This window comes from Schistocerca cancellata, chromosome 5 (assembly GCF_023864275.1).
Source record: "Schistocerca cancellata isolate TAMUIC-IGC-003103 chromosome 5, iqSchCanc2.1, whole genome shotgun sequence".
NCBI classification, from domain to species: Eukaryota; Metazoa; Arthropoda; class Insecta; order Orthoptera; family Acrididae; genus Schistocerca; species Schistocerca cancellata.
In genome coordinates this window covers 131,171,204-131,198,083 of record NC_064630.1, presented here as the reverse complement: position 1 = coordinate 131,198,083, position 26,880 = coordinate 131,171,204, and positions in this window count along the sequence as shown.

Genomic DNA, 26,880 nt, shown 5'->3' with positions numbered 1-26,880 from the left:
AACGATGGAAAGGTTTTCACACCCCTTCATATCAACATTCGAAGAAATCTGAACGTGATCCGAAGGAGCAAAGGGTGCTGATGCTTTTGCAGCACTCCTGTTCCGCGCCCTACTGTTGCGTGATCAAAGAGGGCTGTGACACTGATACACGCGTGAATAGAATAGCAAATGGTCCCTCTATGAGCCATCTGTTTTTGCCAATACTCTCTGTGTCGCACGAGGGTGACATCGTGGGGCGCCACGCTTTTCCATTATTGCAGAGCCAGGCTGTAGACAATTTTGAAACAAATTTTGAACATATACGTCGCAGTGGGACTCAGTTACGAGCTCTAGATAAAGTGGTACATTAATTGTGTTGCCTAATGTAGGTGACACAAGCCTGCATTCTGAAAATTCTTGGCAAGTGATTGCTCAAAAGCAGGTGCTGTGAAACTACTGCCTCTTGTGGTTCATTGTAATACTAATACGATAAAGAAATTTAATAATGCTACTGACACAGATTTAAATCGGGTTCCCCTAACACAAGCGACGCCGATTCGTAACTCCAGAGAGAGACAGTGAGGGCGGAAAGGAGGGAGGGAGGGGAGAGAGAGAGAGAGAGAGAGAGAGAGAGAGAGAGAGGAGGGGGGGGGAGGGGCATGGGAAGGGGGGACGGCGGTGAGTAAGGGTCTGTTGCCGATGTTCTACTCATGATGGATCTGGAAGGTAAGGACGTAAGTTCGTGTGTTTAGGCAAGTTACTCATCTGCGTAATTTATCGATTTTAGTGATTGCAAAGGGTAGAGTTTTCAGTAACTATGGGATTCAAATGATGGTGGATGATGAAGTAAATCAAAAGTTATTAGGACAATCCATGGTTAGGTGCAGTTATTAGCTACTGCGGTCATTGTATCTACTTTCTGGTTACTCTAGGTTTAATACGAAAGACATATATCATCATCAACAAAAGCCTGTATAATTTAATAACACGCTGTGTTCGGAAAATAAGTTTTTGCCATTTCGAAGGGAAAATGCACTGCTACTCTCACGCTGATATGTTTATCAAATGTAATTAAAAGTCATGAGTGCCTGCATATAGGCGACACATTCTTCTGAGGTGGGTTTAAATCCCAATGCAGGAGCTGTGGGTTACTCACAAGTTACTACATACACAGTGAATTGGACGTGGCGTGATGTCGCAGTGGCAGCCGAAAACGATGTGTTCTGTTCAAAAATGGCTCTGAGCACTATGGGACATAACTTCTGAGATCATCAGTCCCTATTATATCTCTTAAAAGAAATATAATGTTATGTTTAGTTAGCGGAAACACTCTCCTAGTAAATTCGTTTGTCCTTTGATTTATCGTGATCTGTTACTGATTTTTAGTGGAGTTAGTTTTACAAAAGAGATATAATAAGCAAAATAATGAATTTCGTAGGTTGCCAATTACGTATTATATCTAGTTTTATCGAGCACCAGGCTCCCTACAAATTACTGTAAATGCAATAGCGTAGTAGTACTCAGCTCTGAAATTATTACTATCACAGAAAATAGACAAGTTTTATTAAAATTATTTCACTGGATTACTTCAATTAATCTCACAGAATATTTTTACATAATTTCTTCCGCTCCGGCTATCAGACATTGTGCTGTGAAAAAATATTTTTAAATATACCGCGTAATGGCGGCTAATTGTTAACAGTCAGAGATTACTGTTACTCGCTCCGCAGCAGCTGGAAACATGCTAAATAATTTTCATTAAATATTCTTTTCATAATATAAATGTGGCGTAGGTTCTTGAAATAACACACGGAGATCGCTTTATACTAAAATATTCTTGCTAGGACACAGTTTACACCATTAAATATTTGCAATTACGTTACGACAGAAACAAATGCTAGCGCAGCACAATAGCTTGCGTACCTTATTCCAGCTCACACCAGAACGAACAGAACAAAACAGACTAGCCAGAATAATGAGCATTGCATTGTGTTTTATACTCTTACAGAGATGATAATACTTCTTTTAATTACTTACACATTATAATCTCATACACTAAAAATAATGTCTTTTCTGCATTTATCGATATATATATTGTATATTTTTACAGTTAAATCAATGATAAATCAATGTTTGCAATTGATTTTGATTCACATACAGTCATTTTTTATTTATTTTTCACCTCGATAATGGTGAATATTGCAAAAGGGACACTACATCCCCTAGAGCTTAGAACTACTTAAACCTATCTAACCTAAGGACATCACACACATGCATGCCCGAGGCAGGATGGCAGGATTCGAACCTGCGACCGTAGCGGTCACGCGGTTCCAGACTGTAGCGCCTAGAACCTCTCGGCCGCTCCGGCTGGCGATTGTGTGTTGTTCTATGCAGCACAGTCACAAAGGTGTGTCTCAGTTATATACGATAGAGGTGCTGCATGAATGTCGCATGATTCAAGCGGAGACGAAATATTTGTGACGAGAAATAATTTTCGAGACATCCAAAAGGATGTTCTACCCCATATCTCCTTAATGTCTCCTACGCTGGTGTTGTAGATGCCAGCCGCGCGGGATTAGCCGAGCGGTCTGAGGCGCTGCAGTCATGAACTGTTCGGCTGGTCCCGGCGGAGGTTTGAGTCCTCCCTCGGGGATGAGTATGTGTGTTTGTCCTTAGGATTATTTAGGTTAAGTAGCATGTACACTTACGACTGATGATGGTTGGTTGGTTTGGGGAAGGAGACCAGACAGCGTGGTCATCGGTCTCATCGGATTAGGGAAGGATGGGGAAGGAAGTCGGCCGTGCCCTTTCAGAGGAACCATCCCGGCATTGGCCTGGAGTGATTTAGGGAAATCACGGAAAACCTAAATCAGGATGGCCGGACGCGGGATTGAACCGTCGTCCTCCCGAATGCGAGTCCAGTGTCTAACCACTGCGCCACCTCGCTCGGTACGACTGATGACCTTAGCAGTCAAGTCACATAAGATTTCAACACGTTTGAACATTTTTTTTTTTTTTGTCGATGCCGCTTTTTATTCCATGACTCTGATTTGCCGTCACACCTTTCCAAGGAGGTCTCTTTAGGGAACATGGTCATACGTTCTTGTCTCATGGTAATTAGTCTTAGCGAGAGGTCCGACCTTTCCATTTTCTCTAATATACTGCCCCAGCACTGATAGAATGATAATTGCCGTGTGGTGACTGTGTAAATACACTCCTGGAAATGGAAAAAAGAACACATTGACACCGGTGTGTCAGACCCACCATACTTGCTCCGGACACTGCGAGAGGGCTGTACAAGCAATGATCACACGCACGGCACAGCGGACACACCAGGAACCGCGGTGTTGGCCGTCGAATGGCGCTAGCTGCGCAGCATTTGTGCACCGCCGCCGTCAGTGTCAGCCAGTTTGCCGTGGCATACGGAGCTCCATCGCAGTCTTTAACACTGGTAGCATGCCGCGACAGCGTGGACGTGAACCGTATGTGCAGTTGACGGACTTTCAGCGAGGGCGTATAGTGGGCATGCGGGAGGCCGGGTGGACGTACCGCCGAATTGCTCAACACGTGGGGCGTGAGGTCTCCACAGTACATCGATGTTGTCGCCAGAGGTCGGCGGAAGGTGCACGTGCCCGTCGACCTGAGACCGGACCGCAGCGACGCACGGATGCACGCCAAGACCGTAGGATCCTACGCAGTGCCGTAGGGGACCGCACCGCCACTTCCCAGCAAATTAGGGACACTGTTGCTCCTGGGGTATCGGCGAGGACCATTCGCAACCGTCTCCATGAAGCTGGGCTACGGTCCCGCACACCGTTAGGCCGTCTTCCGCTCACGCCCCAACATCGTGCAGCCCGCCTCCAGTGGTGTCGCGACAGGCGTGAATGGAGGGACGAATGGAGACGTGTCGTCTTCAGCGATGAGAGTCGCTTCTGCCTTGGTGCCAATGATGGTCGTATGCGTGTTTGGCGCCGTGCAGGTGAGCGCCACAATCAGGACTGCATACGACCGAGGCACACAGGGCCAACACCCGGCATCATGGTGTGGGGAGCGATCTCCTACACTGGCCGTACACCACTGGTGATCGTCGAGGGGACACTGAATAGTGCACGGTACATCCAAACCGTCATCGAACCCATCGTTCTACCATTCCTAGACCGGCAAGGGAACTTGCTGTTCCAACAGGACAATGCACGTCCGCCTGTATCCCGTGCCACCCAACGTGCTCTAGAAGGTGTAAGTCAACTACCCTGGCCAGCAAGATCTCCGGATCTGTCCCCCATTGAGCATGTTTGGGACTGGATGAAGCGTCGTCTCACGCGGTCTGCACGTCCAGCACGAACGCTGGTCCAACTGAGGCGCCAGGTGGAAATGGCATGGCAAGCCGTTCCACAGGACTACATCCAGCATCTCTACGATCGTCTCCATGGGAGAATAGCAGCCTGCATTGCTGCGAAAGGTGGATATACACTGTACTAGTGCCGACATTGTGCATGCTCTGTTGCCTGTGTCTATGTGCCTGTGGTTCTGTCAGTGTGATCATGTGATGTATCTGACCCCAGGAATGTGTCAATAAAGTTTCCCCTTCCTGGGACAATGGATTCACGGTGTTCTTATTTCAATTTCCAGGAGTGTATTTATATATTTAGAAGCTTGATTGTAAATACTTTTGTGTCTCTCGTGAAAGGTATGAGTCTTAACCCAGTTTATATTCTATATGTCTATCACAGTTAGATTAAAATGAGATGACTCAAGTTAAATTTTATTTTCTTTTATTTGAAAGTGTATCAATCTTCATTCTAGTCATAGAGTGCGCACATCTTCCACGCTTATCAGATATAGCTCGATTAGGCAGCTTCTCTGCCGTCCCCACGTCTTGTTACGGCCTAAGCTGCCAGATACCACCGTGAACTTTCATGTCGTTTGCAAACAGCTGCGACGCGGCCACCTCCTCAGCTGTTTCTCTTCCGGCGGCGGCGGCGGCGGCGGCGGCGCCGTCGTTGTCACACAGATGAAAGGCTCTGGAAAAAAAAATATCATGATCAGCAAGAGTTTACTGCGCGTTGGGCTGAGACACCACATCATCATAGTTTCGTATCGTCCGCAAACGCCTTCGACGCCACCACATCCTCAGCTTTCGCCCTTCCTGAGATTTTTACACGACCGCGGCGCCGTCGTACTCAAATCCGAGGCTCTGAAAAAAACAGAACACATGATAATGTTGACTGCGAGTCGTGGGAGCTCGTGTGCGCTCGAAACCACGGCGTACCTTCGTATCGTTCGCAAACTGCATCGACGCCACGCCCTCAGCTTTTGCGCTTCCAGGGACGTACAAGGCGGTAAAGTTTTCGTCTTCTTACTCAGATTCAAAGCTCCGCAATCATAGTACTCATATCCAAGGCTCTGCAAAAAAAGAAAGTACGTGAGCAAAAGTGTACTGAAACTCGTGGGAGCTAGTACGTCCTCGGATAGCATGGCATACCAATGCATCATTCGCAAACAGCAATGACGCCGCCGTCTCCTCAGCATTTGCCCTTGCAGCGACTTGTACATGGCGGCCACGTAGTTGTCTGGTCGTCGTACTCAAATCCAAAGCTCTGGAAAGAAATGAATACATGAGCAAAAGTTGGAAAGAAAAGAATGCATGATCAAAAGTTTACTAAGAGTCGTGGGAGCACATACGTGGTCAGAAACCACGGCATACCTTCGCACGCAAAATTCGGAAGCAGCATCAACGCCGCCACATTCTCAGCTTTTGTGCTTCCAGAGACCTGTACAAGACGGCGGCGTCGTCCCTCTGCAGCATGCTGTCTACCCGCAGCGACGTGTCTGTGAAACTCTGCCTAACCGTCCCAGCGTCTGTCCTTATATAGAAATACGACAATGCTAAACGTGGTTTCCGTGGAAATGTGCTCTGACGTCATTTACTCATCTATTGTCCATTACAATGCCACATCTTTATAACGATACAGCACGACCATTCGCGAAAGACTAACCCAGGGAAAATACACCGAATCACTCCCGGTACCTGTGTTGAATATCTAGACTGAAAATTTGGTGATTTTGATCCCCAGATGGTTTTTGCGTGACTTATAGACACTATCCAGCACCCCGCACTTTTGATCTCCTTATGCTGTCAGTGATTGTACCTGTGTGGTCTTTGCTTTGATCAAGGATTCATAATAGGGACGTAGAAAATGTTATGTACTTTTAATATTAGTTAGGGGTGTGGGACGGTTGTTAAGGCGCCGTAGTGTCCGATTAGTCGTCTGTATATTCTTATATCGCGGTTTCTTTCTCCTAGCTTAAAACAAGCGAGTACCCATCAAGCCTTTTCTGGTGAAGCATTCGCCCCCTGTGATACTTGTGGCAAAGAGAGATTGAATTATAAGCTTCCTCTCTTTCTTAATTTCGACTACATGTTACGAAACTAAACTACTGGAATAAGAAGTCATCATCATGCTGGCAATAGCCTTGTCAAAGAGGGAGGAGGCGAATGAGTTTCAGGGAACAAATTTGGCCTTGGGATGGGAAACTAGCACTAAAGTGGTGAATAATTGGCAATAATCAACCATATGACTATATAGAAGGCAATGGAGACCATTGCATTAAAGATACGTAACGTGTATCTGTAAGTAAAGTCCCATATTACATACAGATGGTACGTGACATAAAACTAGTCAGAAAGCTAATGACTCCTCATCACAGATAAGGTAACTTGCTTCACGTACATAGTAGGCCACGCATGAGAGGAGAATTCTGGTTCGATCCTAGTTACTGGAAAACTGTTAACTCATATTTGAATACAGCCTCGGAGCTACGTGGCGTCCCAGCCGTACTCATATCGAGAGTCTGCTTAAGCATTGACTTGTGTTGCTGTCGCTCGCTATATGAGTGTCCTACTGAACGATACAGCTATAGGCTTCATTTTATGAAGCTGTCAGTCCCTATGTCGGTTTCTAGGCCTACGTCTGTGTGCTCGCATGTCACTGTGGTGGAGAAGGAAATGGTGTATGGCCATCCTAACACCTGTAACAGAAAGCCAATTACCCTTCCTCCCATAAAGCCACACCATAGATTAACCCGCCAATGTCGCTGATGTTCCAGTTGTCGCAGCCATCGTGGATTTTCCGTTGCCCAATAGTGCTTATTATGCCGGTTTACATTACCGCTGTTGGAGAATGACGCTTCGTCGCTAAATTGAACGCGGGCAAAAAATCTGTCATCGTCCCGTAATTTCTCTTGTGCTCAATGGCATAACTGTACACGACGTTCAAAGTCGTCGCCATGAAATTCCTGGTGCCCAGAAATATGGTACGGGTGCAAACGATATTGATATAGCATTCTAAACACCGACGTTTTTGAGATTCCCGACTCTCGCCCAATTTGTCTGCCACTGATGTGCGGATTAGCCGCGACAGCAGCTAAAACACCTACTTAGGCATCACCATTTGTTGCAGGTCGTGTTGGACGTTTCACAAGTGGCTGAACACTTCCTGTTTCCTTAAATAACGTAACTATCCGGTGAACGGTCCGGACACTTGGATGATGTCGTCCAGGATACCGAGCAGCATACATAGCACTCGCTCATTGGGCATTTTGATCACAAAAGCCACACATCAACAAGATATCGACCTTTTCCGCAACTGGTAAATGGCCCATTTTAACACGGGTAATGCATCACGAAGAAATACTGTTCGTACTGGCGGAATGTTACGTGATACCACGTACTTATACGTTTGTGACTATTACAGCGCCATCTATCACAAAGCGAAAAAAGTGGTCAAACTAAAACATTCATATTTCTTTACGTACTACACGAATATGTAATAAAAAACGGAGGTTCCTATTTAAAAAACGCAGTTGATATCCGTTTGACTTATGGCAACTCTATCTAGCGGGCCAACCATAGCGCCATCTGGTTTCCCCCTTCGAGCTAGACAAGTTTTGTTCTTTGTAGTTTTTTCGTTTGACGCTTATTTCGTGAGATATTTAGCCTGGTCACGATCGATGAACCACCCTGTATAAATGTATGCACAATCGTGGCGCGCGCTACAATATGAGCTATATCTGGGGTGTATTCAGTGTCAAATCCAACAGGATTTCCTTCAGGGCCTTGTTTGTTGAAAAATACCAGGTGTGCTAATGTCGACATCGCTCGTTTGTATGTAAGGCACTCAAAAATTGCTAATATAGTATCCATTTTCCTGGATACACTTTTGAATTACGTGAAACCAAGGTTAAGCTGCACTGATCTGAGTTTTACAAATACTACGCACGGGAAAGACAGTGACCGTATCGTAAAGCAAACTCCTCTATTTATTCAGTTTCATGTGTCGCGAATGGTATCGCAGTACCTTTCGTCTTCTTGGGTAGACATATTCGGATGTTCTTTAAATAAAAAATAGGAAGAGGGTGTTATTGATTATCCATTCTAAGAAACTAACTTTTTTGCCTTTATTGAGGCTAAATAATGAATAAACATAATTTAGATCATATTGTGTTTGCGAGTACAGGAGATAATTCCGCAAAGCGGAGTGAAATACTAGCATTGCTCCAACGAACACTTGAGTCGCTAATATTGGATTTAATACGGGGGGTGGCGCTAGCTGGAAACTCAGCCTCTCTCCGCAGGTTGTCTTCCGTCAGACGCGATGTCATGCAGTCTTGCACGAGGCTGTCACCGGAGTCTGATACTGTCGAAGAGAGTTAGTGCGGGAATCAAGTTTATCGCGAGAGGAGTGCTCGGGAGGTGAAACGGCAAGGAAGGGGCCCTCAAAGTTCGCCTCTGGGACAAAGTTCCGATGTGTCACGAAAATCCATTCTGACTAGTACAACTTACCTATTTAATTGGATTAGTTTCATGAATGATTTAACTTGGTTTGACTGAAGCAACTTTTACAGACAATTATGTGCCCTCCTGATAAAGTACTTTCGCGATGTAGCTAGTCAGAACAGAAACTGAGACTGGGCAACGTAGACAGCAACCGCAGTAATTCGCTTCATCTCCTACCGATGCACTACACTGTTACAGGTTCACGCGGCTTTGTTCCACCAGTCTTTGACTGGTTAAATGCAGCCCTAGAGTAGCACTTCCATTATTTGTTGCATATATTCCTGTCACTGTCTCACCTACAGTTTATCCGCTCTACAGCTCTTCCAAGTACAACCAAGTTACCTCCAAAAATTTTCCCAAAAATTGTCATGCAAACATATTCGCGCTCTTCCTAACATCCAACTCAACTCTCACTCCAACAACTTCCCCTAACCATAACTCGCTCACACCCACTAGCCCGTCGCTGTAACTACCTATTCACTCCAACTTTCCATCCCCACTCACTCATTCAGCCCAATTTATTGAAATTTGACGTTACCTCTTTGTGTCTGTCTCGGTCTCCTCTCTCACAATCACAGTCTCCTGTGTTCTGTCCTACTATTACTGTTTCCTCTCACTGTCACTATTATCTCATCCATTCATTCTCACTTCTGCTGTCTCTTCTCGCTGTCACTATCTCCCTCTTCCTTGTAATTGTCATAGACTGTCACCCATTGTCAATGGTTCTCATCCACTTCCACTTTCTCCGTCTCTTTATTCCTTCCCCACTGGAACTGTCTCCTTCACTCTTTTCTTAGCACTCTTTCCACTCTTATACTGCCACTGTCTCCTTCTCTATTTGTATACCATAACCATTGTCCACTATTTTCCAGTATTTATTACTTTTCCGTCTCTTTTCCATTGACACTGCTCTTTCGGCATAAAAAAGTGCAAATATGTTCGCATACTAAAATTTTTGGGAAAAATTTTAAACATGCCGGCGATGGTAGACTGAGGCAGCTGGTACCCCATTTTTCAGACAGAAACTTTTAAACAGGAGAATATTCGCCTTTTCTTGTGCTGGTTCCCTTCTTTTCCCTGCCGCAGCAGGGCATGTCACTCATACGAAAGAAATTTGTGTGTCAGTAAAATTTTGATAGTTTACTTATGTGAAATTGAAATAATGCAAAACTAGTTTTACCCCTCCGTTCAGATTTTTCGTGCATAAACATTTTTCATGTGCTTCAGTACAACAACGTGTGATTGACAGAACCCTTCTGATGATAACGAAGATACTTTATACCATATTTCTCCGTGGTTCGTCACATTATAAATTATGTTTTCGCCTCCCATCGGAATTTCTGTGCGTATTTTACGTGTACAAGTAGGGTAACTTTGATGATATCAAGAAAATTTGTTACTTTGTTCGAGATCGAGATCGAGATCTTAGGAATATATGTCAAAATTACACCAGTTTGTTGTGCATAGTCGTCTTGGAATAAGCGGCTCAGTTTTGATATCTAGGTATGATGCTTTTAGATGATTATGATGATGTTTGCCATCAGCACCCGTACTAAGTCCCAATTTTCACAAAGTCCAGCTTTTTCAAAGTCCAGTCTAGCCACTGTGACGAATGATGATGATTAAATGATAGGGACAACACAAACACCCAGTCCCCGGGCAGAGAAAATCCCCAACCCGGCCGGGAATCGAACCCGGGACCCTGTGATCCATAGGCAGCAACGCTAGCCAGTAGACCAAGAGCTGCGGACGTCATGTTTTTAGGGTGCTTCTCGACAAATGATAAAAAATTTTAAAAACTGCGAGATGGCACTTATATCTAAATGCCTAGAGAGTATAGCGTTAATTTTTGAGGAATTTTCTATGGTTATTTATTATTTAGATGTCGCCTCAGATAGGATTTTACGTGCATATTTTATGTGTATAAGTGGGGAAAGTTTGAACCTCTTCATCTGGGAAACGGATAAACAATCAACAAAATTTGCAAGGTTGTTCGAAATCGACATTTTAGGAATATATCGTAAAAATTTCAGTCATTTTCTATCCATAGGAAACTTCGGGATCCGTCACTCAGTTTTGGTAAGAAAAAATGGTAAAAAATTCTTTTTTTTAGTTTTTCGAAGGAGCTGCCCGTGAACTAATGGTGTCACAATAAACCTCTTAAGGCAGATAGTAGACTACATCGAATGCAAAAGTAACCAACCGATTTGCTACATTTGCCTAAGCAGGAGGAGGGGTTTTGTATTCTTACTTTGAATCTGTACTGTAGGATAGCAACACTAAGACAGTCGCAGTGTTGGGTATGCAAATGGTCCCTAGTGCAAGACAATATTCAAAACACTTGAATTTTCATTTCTGTCATCAATGGAATCGAGGTAGGAGAAGCGCGACATTTTGGTACACATTGGGTAGTGCATGTGTCACATGCGTACCGATTCGGTAGTATCGTAACATACATCCTGTTATCCTGTCCTGTCATCTAGTCAGTGCTCTCCCACACTACTCTCCACGCTGACCTTTTGGAGACCTTCTCCTTTCTTCTTTAATCTGCATCATCCTTCTGTAACGTCACATGTCAAACGCTTTGATTCGCTTTTTTCTGCTTTTCCACAATTCCCACAGTTTGCGTGCTCCAGACATGCATCCTCAGAACTTTCTTTCGCATATTAAGACTTACGTTTTGCAGGCTTCTTTTAGCAAGAAATTTCCTCTATACCCATTCTAGTCCGCTTGTAGTATCCTCCTAAAATACACCACATTTAATAAATTTAACTCCAATATAGGTTGTTACGTACCAAAACAAATATACACACATTGATGAGCACATTATGACCATCACTTCATTGCAAGTTGGTTCACCTTCCGAGTGTAATACAGGAGCTGCTTTCTCTGTTATGGATTCTACAAGTTCTTGGAAGGTTTACGGGGGTATGTAGCACCAGATGACTCAGAACGCGTCACGCTAGTCCTATAAATTAGGTGCCGATGGTTTGTGGACGCGGAGCTAGCGCCCGATAGCGCCTTGGATATGTTACAGCTATGTATACATCAGTACTCTGCAGGCCACAGTGATGAGCGTGTCAGAGAGTACACACCATTGCACTAGCTACAAGTATTACATCCCGTGCCATTCCCATGTGGAGCGAGGGAAGATTGATTATTCAAGTACCTTCCCACGCGCTGTAATTCATTTCATCTTGTCCTCAAGATCCCTAACGGTGCGATACGTAGGTGATAGCAATAATTCCTGGTTATCATTTAAAGCAGGTTCTTGAAACCTTGTAGGCAGGCTTTCTCGGGATAGTTTACGATTATCTTCAAAAGTGCCAGTTCAGTTTCTTTAGCATCACTGTGGCACTCTACCACGGCCATGACAAACCCGTGACCATTCGTGCTATCCTTCTCTGTATACGTTCAAAGTAACCCGTTATTCGTCTTTGTGCGGGTCCACACAGTACGTTATCTGCTCCGATTCTCTCAGCTCTCTCCTCAGTCTCCGAGCTCTTTACCCTGTGCACCCTCTGGTCCACCGGATTCAGGACTGTCTGTGTTTGCTCCACCTGGGGGCGTCTCGGTGGCGTTCCTCTGGTTCCCGGGACACGTTGGTATCTGTGGAAATGAGGCGGCCGATATAGCAGCCAAGGCTGCAGTCTCTCTTCTTCGGCCAGCTATTCAATCGATTCCCTTCGCCGATCTACGGAGCGTTAAATGTCGTCGTGTTGTTCTTTTATGGCACGCACATTGGTCGGCACTTCCCCATAATAAATTGCGGGACGTGAAAGCTCTTCCTTGTGCTTGGACCTCTTCCTTCCGAACTCGTCGTCGGGAGGAGGTAATTTTAACTAGACTCCGGATAGGGCACTGTCTTTTTAGCCATCGACATCTTATAAGCGGCGATCCTCCCCCACTCTGTCCCCACTGCTCTCAGCTGTGGACGGTAAGACACCTTTTAATTGAGTGCCCCTATTTTAATCCGTTACGCTCCCGTTGAAACGTCCCCTTAGAACAATATATTCATGTGAAACGTCCACTTTGAACAACTTGTACAAGACTGTGCTTAACCTGACACACAATAATTTTAGCGCAACGCAATCTGACTATCAAAAATCCCTGCAAAAGAATGGCCCTGAGTAACATTACACTATACCTTTCACAAATAACTTACCTCACAAAAATCTTCGTTGCTCGAACTACTGCAATACAGCGAGTGCCACTACTGCCAGCTAAATAAAAGATTCAAACTACAGAAGGCACTAACTACTGATAGGGATAGTTAGCAAATGAAAGATATTAATAGAGAACAAACAATGTATTTACCTTAATATTCATAATTGACATCCAGTATTACAAAACTCCGCCATCTCTCTCCCCACATCCACCACTGCTGGCGGCTCACCTCCAAGTGCCCAACGCTACGCGCTGTTCACATCCAGCTGTAGCAGTTCATGACAACAATGGCAGACAACAATGCAAACTAGCCACATACTGCACACAGCACAGCCAGTGATTTTCATATAGAGCGCTACGTGGCATTACCCATATAAAAATCTAAACAGCCTACTTACATAGCCCCCATGCTCCCCACAAAAAATTTTACAAAATATTTTTGGGCAGTGGCCAATAAAGATTTGATAAAATTTTTCATAATTACAATAACAAAGATATCAAATGCACACACTTATTGATACAATGTTGGTCAACAGCTAAAATTTTTTCACAGTCAATAAAGACAGTCCCGATCATTCATCATAAGAGTAAACCTGCAGTTTGTTTGCTCAAAGTCTGAGCAGTAGAATACAATGCACACAGAAGTAGTGGATTTCCATGCAGTCTTGAAGAAGTAGTATTGTCCTTCCAACAGTAAGACAGTGCTGACTCTTGACATGCTGACAGGTAATGGGCCACAACAGAGCAAACCCACAGCAGAGTCAGTCGACGTTTCGAAGAATATTGGTAGGTAGGTCATCACAGAGTAGACCCACTGTAGTCCTGGTAGAGATTGTGGTATTGGTGGGCCACCAGAGGTGCAGACCCACTGTAGTCCTTGTAGAAATTGTGGACAGACCCACTGTAGTCCTGGTAGAGATTGTGGTATTGGTGGACCACCAGAGGTGCAGACCCACTGTTGTCCTTGTAGAAATTGTGGACAGGCCCACTGTAGTCCTGGTAGAGAGTATGGTATTGGTGGGCCACCAGAGGTGCAGACCCACTGTAGTCCTTGTAGAGATGGCCAGCAGCCATCTGTTGCGACTGTGCAGGTGCACAATCACCATTGAAGAGTCTTGTGGATAATAGAGCAAGTCCATAACCACCACTTGTGCACTCACAAAGTTTTTGGAATTGTCCTTAGAACCAGCAATGCTGTTATCCAGTCCCTTGCTGAATTATTAACACACGTGCAAACACTAACAGTCCCTACTTCTCACATAGTGTCCATATAGTATGACCAACAGAATGTGTGCAGTGAAATGGAACTTACAAGTTACTTGATGAACTGCTGTCAATTACAATTTTATAACATAAGAATACGATTACAAAGGTACAAAATACATCATTAAAAACATAACAATACAGATAACATTTGTAGTACAGGCTTTACAACAGAATAGAAATAAACATATACATCAGTGTTACAGGAATGATGACATGAGTACAAAAATAAAAGATCAGAATCACTTTTAAAAATTCAACTTCACACATGAGCATTAAAACAACACAGAATAAATAATGTCTAAGCATCATTACAAAGAAAATAACAGAGTATTAGAAAAATTCTACAACATAGCTCTCATCAGCTAAACACATAAAGACAGGAAAAACACAAATACACACGGGTACCCAAACACATAGTGGGATAACACAAATGGAAAGGACAACACACAATTACATATTGGGAAAAAGCAGCAAAGAGGAAAGGACAGGGTTTCTTTTACTGCAGTATTTTGCTTGGAGATCTCCCTTCATTCCATAGATCGTTCGTCTTATTTCAACATTTGTTTCCACCAAAAAAATCCTATCCAAGCATGCTTTCTGTATTTATATGTTCACACATTGCTTACCTCATCATTTATTTCCAAGAAAATCCTACCTATACCTCGTTCCTGTATTCTATCCATATTTCTTTCAAAATAATTATTTCTGATTGTACCATACTCATTTGGGCCCAATCTTTCTTCGCAATGCATTCTTTACCTATTCTCCATAGTCAGTTTCTTATATAGTCTACCCCCTCTTAAGCTAACTTAAATCTACTGAGCTCAGATATATATACCAAAGGACGAGGCAATGCAGCATCACAACAAATCAACACAAACAGAAATGACAAAGAAATGCAAATTGGCAAAGCTAGCAGCATAAATTAGCAAAAGTCAAATTCAATAACACTATGCCTTGCAAACAGCAGCAACTTATACCTAAACATGACATAGCGCAAGCAGAAAAAATATTACAGTAAAAACAACAATGCAGACAAGGGAAATGTCTATTCACATCTTAATGTCTATGTAATTATAGTGGTGCACCATAACAACTTATTGTAAAAAAAATATTACCATGTACTTGAAAAGAAAATTTTGTTTTACTGTTGCTAGTTCCTTCTTATTGTTCTTTCCTTTCCAAGTGCTCCTTTTTTAAAGAATGTGGATCATAAAATAATTATTTAATAGATCTGTTGACAGAAAGAGTTCACATTAGCAAATGCATTTTATTTTATAAAAGCAATGCTGCAACACAGCTGGAAACCAGACATCAAATGAAATAAGCAATTACGCAAACCAAAGCATAAAAATATCATTCAGTAGTCATGTGACATTTCATTTCATAAGTTAATGGCTCTCAACTCTCGTACAAAGACACTTGTCATAATCAGGTCTGCAGATGTAAAAATATTTCTTGTCATTTTATTAGGCATTTCAGTAAATATCATAAATTACGAGCTCCACAGTATGCTTTCAACAAGGAGATGTCAGTAGCGCGGACAATGGCCTTCCCTTTCTTTTTTTTTTCTACCTGTGCTTCTGACGAGGCACTCACACTAATGGCTTGTTCTCCAGGTGTTTGACACAGCTGTGTCCCGACGACGCACGTGCAGGTGGTCAATTAACTTTCTTACGGAAATATTTACGACAGCAGTTTCCGCTACAGTGACAGTCTCATATAAAAATATTTCACAGGTCAAGAATGTGCGTTGCAAAGCTGTAGAGACAAAATCCAATTGACATAACAGAGTCCAAAAAATTTTCGTCGGCATTGTAATACATTCACGCATTTACACACACATTTCATAACTCTTAAAGTACGATTCTTGGTTTCCAACAACCTTTTTCACAAACCAGAGTCCCTAACCACTACTCATTATTCCTTACCTTATTCGTCGACACTTCTTCAATATTTCATCATAACAGATACATAGCATACTCAAATAACTCATATAGCATCAGCTTATTGATCATAAACATACCGCAACAGCATAATACACATAGTAATCGTAAAAATAACACCATAACACCTCAGTCAAATCTCAAAAACGTCGTAGCTTTCTGCAATTGTTTCAAAATCTAAAGAAAATTCTCTGCTCATTTCAGTAGTGTCATCTACCTCAAACGTACTTTAAAAATCATGATCTCACACCAAATACATCATTCAAAGCTTTCATAGTATCACAATGGTACCAAAAAATATGAACAGTTCACACAGTACAGACAAAATACAATTTCGTAAGTGTGAAGTTATCCAACGGTAATTGCGTAAACATGTGTCACTGACGTAGTAAAAGGATGTTTGTTTCTCTGTTAAATGATCAGATAGCTGTGTAATTTATGTGTTAGAGAAATATGGTACCGATGTGTAAAGTTGTATAAGCAAATACCATATTAGCTAGGGCTCCTTGTGCTTGCCAAACACATGGTACACAAAGTAGGCGTGTACCCCCCTGAGGTTTATTGTAATTATACCCTCAGGTGTTACAGATTACAGCAATGGAATGAAATGTATCACAAAAAACTTTCTGTGTAATTCAAAACTCTTTAAAAATAAATGTTTTAAGTACAAAATTAATCACTCAAATACGTGTCCTGTAGCGCTAAATATGCGTCTTGCTGTTAGATAATCTCTGGGAAGTGTCGTAGTTATTGTCCTCCGAAAGCTAAGTTCAGCAGAAGTCAATGTACTTACCTCATGATACACAAAAGTGAAATGCTTTGCGTATAGATAACTTAGTTATTACGCTTATTGCCGTGATGAGGAAAGTACTGTGCTGTAACGTATTGTTGTCCTACGGAAAAGGCTGTCTCCTTGTAGCAATACCACAAAAGTTACTACTAAAACATGTCTCACTTTATAGAAGAATTAAAAAAAACTGTGCAGATATAAAACAGATACACTGCAAAAGCAACATTGTAAATTGTCACTCATTAGTAACGTCGTGATATAATCGTGTAGCTGTCACACAAACCAACCACTGTGTCATCTGGCATTTCACAGAAAGCACCTCAAATCCAGAATCCACTCGTAAGCAAACCAAAATGTTGCATGAAAATTTCATTAGCAGTGCTGGTATATGTTCTAAGTATGTGAGCCGTATATTCGTTATGTAATCGTGCAACTAACAAGGAGGAATGTATAAATAACAACACTGTGTCGTCTGTTCGCAATAACAATGCATTCGCAATTACTTGTCTAAGTTACCTATGTTCTTGACTGGATGGTTAGTTAGCTTTAAAACATAGTTGCATGTTAACAGTTTCTCAGTGTGACAAATAGTACAAGTAGCGTGAAGTGAAAATTGCAAAGACTAAGTTAAAAAGCAGATTATCTTTCAATAAACGGTTTTACATGTGAAATGTGGTGTAAACCTTTACTCTTCTCAGTACGCAGAATTTCAACGTGAATGCAATTATCATGCGGTATTCGTCCGTAAAGAATACTGGAACTTTGCTCAAGGTTAGCGTCAATGTTATTTTTCCCTGAGCCAGCGGGCGCACGCGGCTGCCTGCGGTGTGAGTCATTGTCTGTTTCTTTGTTGGCGCGCGCCGTTACTGGGATTAGGAGGCCTAACTTCCACAAATTCGCCTTGCCGAGAGGGCCCGGCTCTGTTTAAAACTCGCCAGTTCTGATGCAGTTCAGGTCTGTCGTTACGATCATATCGTCTGTCGTCATGTCGGTAGTTTACATAGTTTCTTGTTTGTCGGTCATGTGGTAGAGAATTTCTCCCGGAATCGTAACTGCGTGCTGAACTGTTGCGTCTGAAGTTATTCTGTCTCCCTTGATAATAATTGTTTTGGTTTCCATATTGTCTGTTTCTATGGTAATCTCTGTCATATTCATTACTACGGAAATGCGATCTTTTTCTGTAACTATTACTCTGCCAGTGGTCGTCATACGGGTGGTGTCTCTTTTGGTCACGATTTGCGTTGTAAGAATAGCCTTGTCGTGTCCAGTTATCGTTTCTGTCGTCACGGAATTGTGACGGATGTGACCTGTAGTGATTGTTTTCCTGTTTTCGCATCCCGCGACTGTCTGTGTCAATTTCCAGTTCTTGTAACAGTCCCTGAAAAGCTTCAATGTCGTCTTTGCAACGTCCTGCCAAAATAATATGTCGTAAATGTTCAGGCAGTTTGATTAAGCAAATGCGGATGAGTTCTGAGGGGCTGTATGGGTTTGACAGGTACTGATTCTTGTGCAACATGTCTTCAAAATATTTGACAAGACTGGAAAATTCAGATTGTTCAAAGTGTTTCATCATCATGATGCTATGTTTTACGCGATCTTGTGTAGCTTGTGACCAATATGCTGAGAGGAACGCATGGTAAAATTCTCCTTCACTGTGACAATCGTGAATGACCGATCGCATTCTTACAGCTGGTTCATTCTCCAAGTAGCCACACATAAATTCTAATCTGTGTTCTAATGACCAGTTGGGAGGAAAACAATGAGAGAATTGATGGAGCCACGCTTGTGGATGAATGTCATTGGCAGAATTCTTGAATGTTTTGAATTTACGTGTAGTAATGAACAGCTTATAGTCAAAGTCATCGTGTCGGCGAGTAGCATATCGGTCATTGTTACGTCGTGCCGGCGGTTCCATCTCAAAATTCGGTGTACCTTGCCAATTTCTTTCATAATTACCGAAATGCCCTGTGTTATTATTTTGTGGCTTTTCCGTATTTCTAAGTTCCTCTTCCCGTGTTGGAGCGCGAGTGTCCTCTGAAATATGTAATTCTTGTATCACCTGTGTCAACTGATCTTGTACTTCCCGGATTTCTCTTTTGTACTGTGTATTGATTTGATTTTGATTTTGTCTGAATTTTCTAATTTGTTCATACTCTTCTGTGTCAGTGAAGGCTACGGGTCTTGTGTCATTCAGATCATCATCTACCTTTGTAGATAAGTTAGTGACCTGATCCGAAAGTTCAGCTACTTTCTCCGATAGTGAACACATTTCCTCAGTGTGTTTTTCTGAACCAAGTTTCAGAGTGTCCATTTGTGTTGAAATCGAATCTACTGTGTTCTTTAAGTTTTCCTGAGTTTTTGCCAGTTGCGTAACCGAATCGGTAGATGCAACTGAGTCAATTTTAGCCCACAAGGTCTCATGATTTTCATGAACAATGGTTTGCAGCTCTTTTATGGCTGCTTCGTGATTCTGTAATGCATTTTCATGCCGCGAAAAAATAGGCTGAAAATGCTCACAAATTTGTGTTTTTACGTCATTACAGACCTTTTGACATTTCGATTCAATGTTATGTAACTCAGCAGTTAAATCTTCACGTGTTTGTTCGAGAGTTTGTTCCAATGAGTCTAACTTTTGAAGATTTTGTTCCATCGTGTCTAACTTTTTAAGATTTTGTACCACTGCGTCTAACTGTTGCTGTGTTTGTCTCTGGTGTTGTTCCATTGTGTCTAACTTCTGAAGCTTTTCTCCCATTTGTTGCATTAATTGTAATAACAATGCATTGGTGTCTGAAACATTTTCCTCAGTGCTTTTCGGCAGTGAATTTGCACCGGCAACATTCACATTTTGACAAGCTGAAAATGTGTCTTGACTTACTTGAGAAAACGGTGAGGACGCAAAACCTGAATCTACAGTATTTGCAAAATTGTGTCCTATCATTTCGGATTCCTGAGGCGAGCTGTTGCCGACCGATCGATCGATAATGCTTCCCTGTTCACTACCTGTTTCACTGCCTACGCCATTGTTTGACGCCCGCTCCATTTCCCTATGCACAGTTACCAAATTACTACTTTGAACATTAGTAAATTCATTACTCGGCGGCGCTGATAAGCTACGCTCGTCGTCACTATTATTTCTCAATTTAGCTTGGAGCCTAGTGTTACGTTTTTCACACGCCATTATTGTCGCAATATTTCACACGATAACACAGAAAAGCACAATTTGAATAGCAAAAATAAGAGAACACATTAACATAGCACTGAAAATAATATCTAGTTAATTGCAAGCGTAGCTGCGAAATACTTGGTGCAAATCTATATGCATGCCACAACTGTTTTACTGTACAACAATGAAAGACTGCAACTACCAAGGAGATTCTCTCTACAATTACGCGCTAAAGCTACACTAAATACACAAACTACAAGAAAAAATCAGAAGATTCCAGTGAGGTATCCTAGGCTAAGGGTCGACATATGAAACGTCCCCTTAGAACAATATATTCATGTGAAACGTCCACTTTGAACAACTTGTACAAGACTGTGCTTAACCTGACACACAATAATTTTAGCGCAACGCAATCTGACTATCAAAAATCCCTGCAAAAGAATGGCCCTGAGTAACATTACACTATACCTTTCACAAATAACTTACCTCACAAAAATCTTCGTTGCTCGAACTACTGCAATACAGCGAGTGCCACTACTGCCAGCTAAATAAAAGATTCAAACTACAGAAGGCACTAACTACTGATAGGGATAGTTAGCAAATGAAAGATATTAATAGAGAACAAACAATGTATTTACCTTAATATTCATAATTGACATCCAGTATTACAAAACTCCGCCATCTCTCTCCCCACATCCACCACTGCTGGCGGCTCACCTCCAAGTGCCCAACGCTACGCGCTGTTCACATCCAGCTGTAGCAGTTCATGACAACAATGGCAGACAACAATGCAAACTAGCCACATACTGCACACAGCACAGCCAGTGATTTTCATATAGAGCGCTACGTGGCATTACCCATATAAAAATCTAAACAGCCTACTTACACCGTCTACAGCTGTCGCCTGATATATCGTCGATTTTAGCAAATGACACGCGCTCAGCCGATCGCGTTCTCGAGTTCATTAGTGCCAGTGAAATGACGTCAGTCATTTGAAGCTTTTTTTGGGGACAACCAACCCCTTTCTGTAGTGGATTTTTAAGCCTTCCTTCTGCTTTTAGTTTCTCCAATTTTATGACTTTCGTTCCCATTGCTGCTGGTTTCCATTTTCGGTTTTTTACTGTTTCCTAAGTCACGGACCGGGCGCTAATGACCATAGCAGTTTTGCGCCCTAAAACAAAACAAAACAAAAAACACTTGAGTAGGATAGGACGCACGCGAAATTTACAAGAATTTTCCGTTGTAGACTGATTGCACTTCCCCAGTATTCTACCAATAAACTGAAGTTTGCCACCTGCTTTAAGGACTACTGAGCCTATGTGATCATTTCTGTCCCTGAAATCGTTACACCCACGTATTTCTATGGGTAGACCGAGTTCAACAGTGACTCATTGATACTATAGTCATAGGATACTACGTTCATTCGTTTTGTGAAGTATATTACTGAATATTTAAAGTAAATTACCAATCTTTCCATCACGTTGATATCTTTCACGATCTGACTGAATATTTGTGCAGCTTGCTGTTTGATAAAAAATAATAATTCTGTTCAACAGAGACCCCCATCACTTTTGAGCTTAGAATATGATCTAAGATTCTACAACAAATCGATGTCTAGGATATTGAACGGTAATTTTATGGATCACTTCTGCTACCCTCCTCGTAGACGGGTGTGACCTGTTTGAAACATACAATTATGGATATAGGGATGTAAGGCGAAAGTTAGGGCCCATGTACCATCCTGTTACTACCTTATTTACATAAATACCTCTGAAAAACGTAGGCCTTTGGTAATCACAATTTCAGTTAATTACAACACAGATTGAATAATATCTCAGATCTCAATAACAGGACAATAAAAACAGATAAGCCTCGATCAACAAGAGCTTCAGATAACCCAAATTATGAAATAGCTCTTAATTTAATTAAGAGGAAACAGATAGGCCTTCAACAATAACAGCTTCATTTAAGTAAAATTGGCAAATGGAAAACAGGCAGACCTTCAGTTAAGTGAAATTACCAAACAGAAAACAAGCAAGCCTTATTTAGTAACAGCTTCCGTTATGTAAGACTGCCAAATAGACAACAGGTAGCCCTTCATGAATAGCTGCTTCGGTTAAGTAACCAGGAGTTCGATTTGTCTCTTCACAACGGGTGCACCAGAAGGCTTATTCGCAAGGAGCACAAGACTATACCAAATAGGAAGACCAAGAAAGGTTACAATGGGGACACCGGCCTCCCAAGGCCCTTTTCGTTGGGTACAGACTGGCACAAGAAATATTAACACAGCCGGGTTAATTACGTGAAAGCAACAATATATAGCCAAACGGTATACCGGCGTCACTACAAGATACAACCTCTGTAACGACGGCGAAAGGACTGAAAGACACTAGACTGCGAAACCTAATTATCTACCCTCAGCAACTGCAAATTTTTAGACACAGGCAGCTCCTAAATCAACATAATTAAAAGAGCGATGACATCTGCAGAGCCCGAAGGCATCTAGAATGTGGCATCCGGCTGTATTACAAGGGAAAGGTACTTATCTGGTGTTAGAAGACGTTTGGGGGGGGAGGTCGGCTAAACTCCAACCATGTAGGAGCTGCATGCTGGAGGGAAGGGAATTCGAAAGTCGATGCTAGCAATCCCACCACAGCTCACTGTGCTTTCTTCCATCTATGGTAAACTATCTTTTGTTCGAGGTATTCACGATGGACTATAGTTAAAAAATAGGTCCCAGTTGAGCTGCAAATTCAGTATTGAATGTGATAAGGATTTCATTGGGCCCTGTATAGCTTTGTCCTGTTTTAACGATTTCAACTGATTCTCAATACTCATTTAACTCATCTTTTCAGCGACATGAGGATTAAACTAAGGACATTCTCCTGACTCTTCATTAGTAAAGAATCATTTGATAAAGGTATTATTAAGCATGTCCGTGTTCGCTTTGCTACCTTTAGTTTCAGTTTTTGTCTCGTGCGTTAGTGACAGGACTCGAACTTTGGCGCAACTAACGGCTTCTATATACGACCAGAATTTGCTTGGGTTTTGTGATATATCAGTCGACAATATTCTGCTACGGCAGTCACTGAATGCTTCACGTATGGCTCTCTTGAAAGCCACACGGGTTTCATTCATCATTTCTCTAAGGTTAGCTCTATGATTCGTTTTACTCCAATTAGGTAGCAGTTTCTGTTGCCTGGAAAGTTTCTTTAAAGTGACTGTATACCATGGAGGGTCCCTCCCGTCATGAACTGTTCTGCTGGAGACGTATGCATGCAGTGCACGACAAAAAGTTCTTTCACACTTGGGCCATAGTTCCTCTACATGCTCCGTTCCTGTCCTTAGCTGAAAGCTTCAAATTTCTCATTGAGATACGTCACTCCTATTTCTTTATCTAGTTTACTGAACATGTAAGTATATCTGGTAGTTTTCGTGCCCTTTGTGCTTTAGCACTGTTGGGCAAAATCTCTGAATAGCCAAGATCGCTTGGCATGAGGTATCAACTCACAATGCAGCACGTTTCATAACAATATTTTATGAAACCCAGAAGACAAAATTACAACTGTTGAAACCGCTTGTTAACAATAAATAATGCATGCGATCTTGGCTATTGAAACCTTTTCTCATGTAAAAGATAGCTCGCTCCTATTAAGTTATTAATATGAGAAAATTCATTCACATTGGTATTCATTGTTGCCACAACTGTCTCATGGTCGCTGATAACAGTTTCGCTGTGGACATTCTCAAAAAGGTCAGGTCTATTTGTTACCGTTAGATTTAATATACTTCCATCATGAGTGGGGTTCAGAAACATCTGTTCTACGCAGTTTTCAGACACAGAATTTAGTAATGTTTCACAGGATGTCATCTTACGCTCACCACTGCAAAAACTGTAATTCTCCCATGTTATTGCTGAAACCTTAAGGTCTCCTCCGGGGACTACAGTACAATTGGGGATCTTATTTACACTCTTTCCTCTAATGTTTCTGGTTAAGTCAGGAGGTAAGTCCAATAATCCATAGAAGGATCCAATCACAGCTTTAAACCCACCCTGATACCGAGTCTTGCTCAAACAACCTTTCATACACTTTCAGTTTACATCCCGGCAAACCTGATTTTTTTGTCTACTTCGACAAATGCAGCACCTCCATCTACCACTAGCCTATCGGCTCAATATATGCCTATATTTTCCCCAAAAATTCACTGCTGTTAACTTACGGTTTTAACTAGCTTTTGGTACCTTGTATTATGTGAGCTTCAGGCTTTTTATGAGAGCTTCAAACTTCAGCATCTTGTTGCGAATGATCCAGCAGTTACCTAATAGGACTTTAATTCTCTCGCCTTTGTGGGGGAGGGCGGAGAGGGCATCCCAATGGATGTTACACGGCAGTTTGGCGTATGGCTGGTGCCTTATGATCCAGTCATATGCCATACGACAGAATGCTGTAAGTTGCTGCCCCGTGAAGATGCTTGCAGCTCAACCACAGCTTATCTGCCGGTAACAGCCACTGAAGTGTGTGAGGGCGCCACATCCGCCGGATACAGCCTGCACCAACTCGCTCCCTGAGCCATGTGATACAAGACAGCTTCCTGCTATTCATCTTCCTGGTGGGCTTTACCAGACATCGCCGATCTGCTCGCAAGTCAATGCGACTTCCTGGCTCGACTTTGACATCTGGACTCGACGGCAGAAATACAGCCAATCTACTCGCCAGCGCGCAGTGCACACCTGCCACACATACAGACTCAGCCCATAGCAGTGTTTCTCGATAGTGATTGACAATGTTAGCAACAAATCTTCATGTGATTATTCTTTGTTGCTGGTGTTTCATGCATCTTCTTTGTTAGTGGAAACAGAACAGTTCCACAGGCTCCAACCCTATCAGCTGAAACTGTACTAGCTCCAGCACCACTGCTTGTTGTTTTAGAACCAATGGCTCTATTGCTACCAGCTCCAGCATCATTGACTCCAGCGCCACTGCCTCCTGCGCCGATGGCTCCAGCGCCACCAGCATATCCGGCACCACCAGCTCATCTGGTACTGCCAGCTCATTCGTCGCTGCCAGATCTTCCTGCACCCTCTCCTCTGGTGCTACCAGCTCCTGTGTCTCAGACTGCACCCCAGACTCTACCAGTTCCTGCACCTCTGCACCTTGGTCTCTGACAGTTCCGATTCTACGTGGCAAATTAATACTTGCTTCGCTGGCTCCAATAGCTCTGGCAGTGCCTGCTCCAGCGCCTTCTCCTCTGGTGCCTCCTCCTCTGGTGCCTCCTGCTCTGGAGGCTTCTTCTCTCGTGACTCGTTGTCTGTCTCATCCTGCAACAGTTCTGCTCCTGTGCCTCCTACTGCTGTGCCTCTCACTCCAGCACCTCCCCTCTTGAAGCCTCCTGTTCCTGTTCCACTAACCACATCCGTGCCTCTTTGGGTTCTGACACAGCCAAATCTCTCCTCGTTGCCAGTTCAAACACAACACCAATGGAATATATGACACTTTCCTTATTTAGTTCTATCCTTGTGCTTCTGGGCCATTCCTCCCTGGTAATCTGCGACTACACTTACCATGCCTTGTCCCCTCCAAAAATATTGCTCTTGGTATGGCCTTCTCTTCTGCCTGTTGCTGACGTGTGGCCCCCATTCTTGGAGCCCAGCTTCCCCTCGCAGGCCTCCTCCCATCTCAATGTGGTCTTACCTGTACCATCCGCTCACCTTCTGTGGAAATCTGTGTGACATAGCCGTCACTTGGTTGCTGCTGCTGGATGTCTATCATCACAATTGCTTCCTGCAGCCCCACTGACTTTCCAGCAACTCCAATTCTCCAGACACAGAAGTTTTGCAGCAAGGTCTGACTACACGAATTTCACTGTTTTCAGAGGTCTTGTCTTTTCTTCATGACAGTTCTATACATACCTCATTTTCCATGTCTACTCCTCATCTACCTTCTTCTATGGCCAGCCATGGTCCTCCACTGGCTGTGCCTAATGCTGCCTTCACTTTCTGCCAGAAGACTGCACCCATGTCTGGCTTCCTTCCAGAGGTGGCTCAGTATCCTGTGCTCCTACCACCACCTTATGAGGCGTCCAACGACCTCATGCAACATTCATTTGGCACTTTCGTCTGCAGATACTGTTGCCACTGTGTCCTCTCCAGCTGTTCCTACCTCGCCGACACCATTGGAACTCTTATATCCCTTCAGCCACCGACGGTTCAAGCACCTGTCTCCCAATGGCGGCTGGGGCACTGCAGAAGCCATCTCAGCCAGGGTACCATGTGGCTGCCATTCTTCCCTCACAGCAGATGTGGGTCACGTCTTGGTCCCAGCATCTTTCCAGGCACTACTTGGACCTTCTTCATACCTTTTGCTGAACTTTTCTGGCTGTCCTCTTCTCTGGTCCTGTAAAGTTCGACACAATCCTGGCCTTGCCTGGTCACGTCACTTGGTAACCTCCTCCTTCCTACTCAGCCCATTGGATTGCAATATAAATTATCGTGGTCGCCTATGCGTAATGACATTTTACAGTGAGTAAGGCTATCGTTACCGAAGGAAAATAATGCCGGTTAATTGGTCGAAAGTGTACAGCATGCCGTTCTGAAGGAAGAATCGATTCTAAACCTAATCTAAATACTAATAAAATTGAAGTGATGGAAAGTAGTGCAATCGTTCACAAACCACAGAGGGGGAAAAGGGTACCACATGATATTTAATAGAAAAAAATACTGATTAGAAAAAAG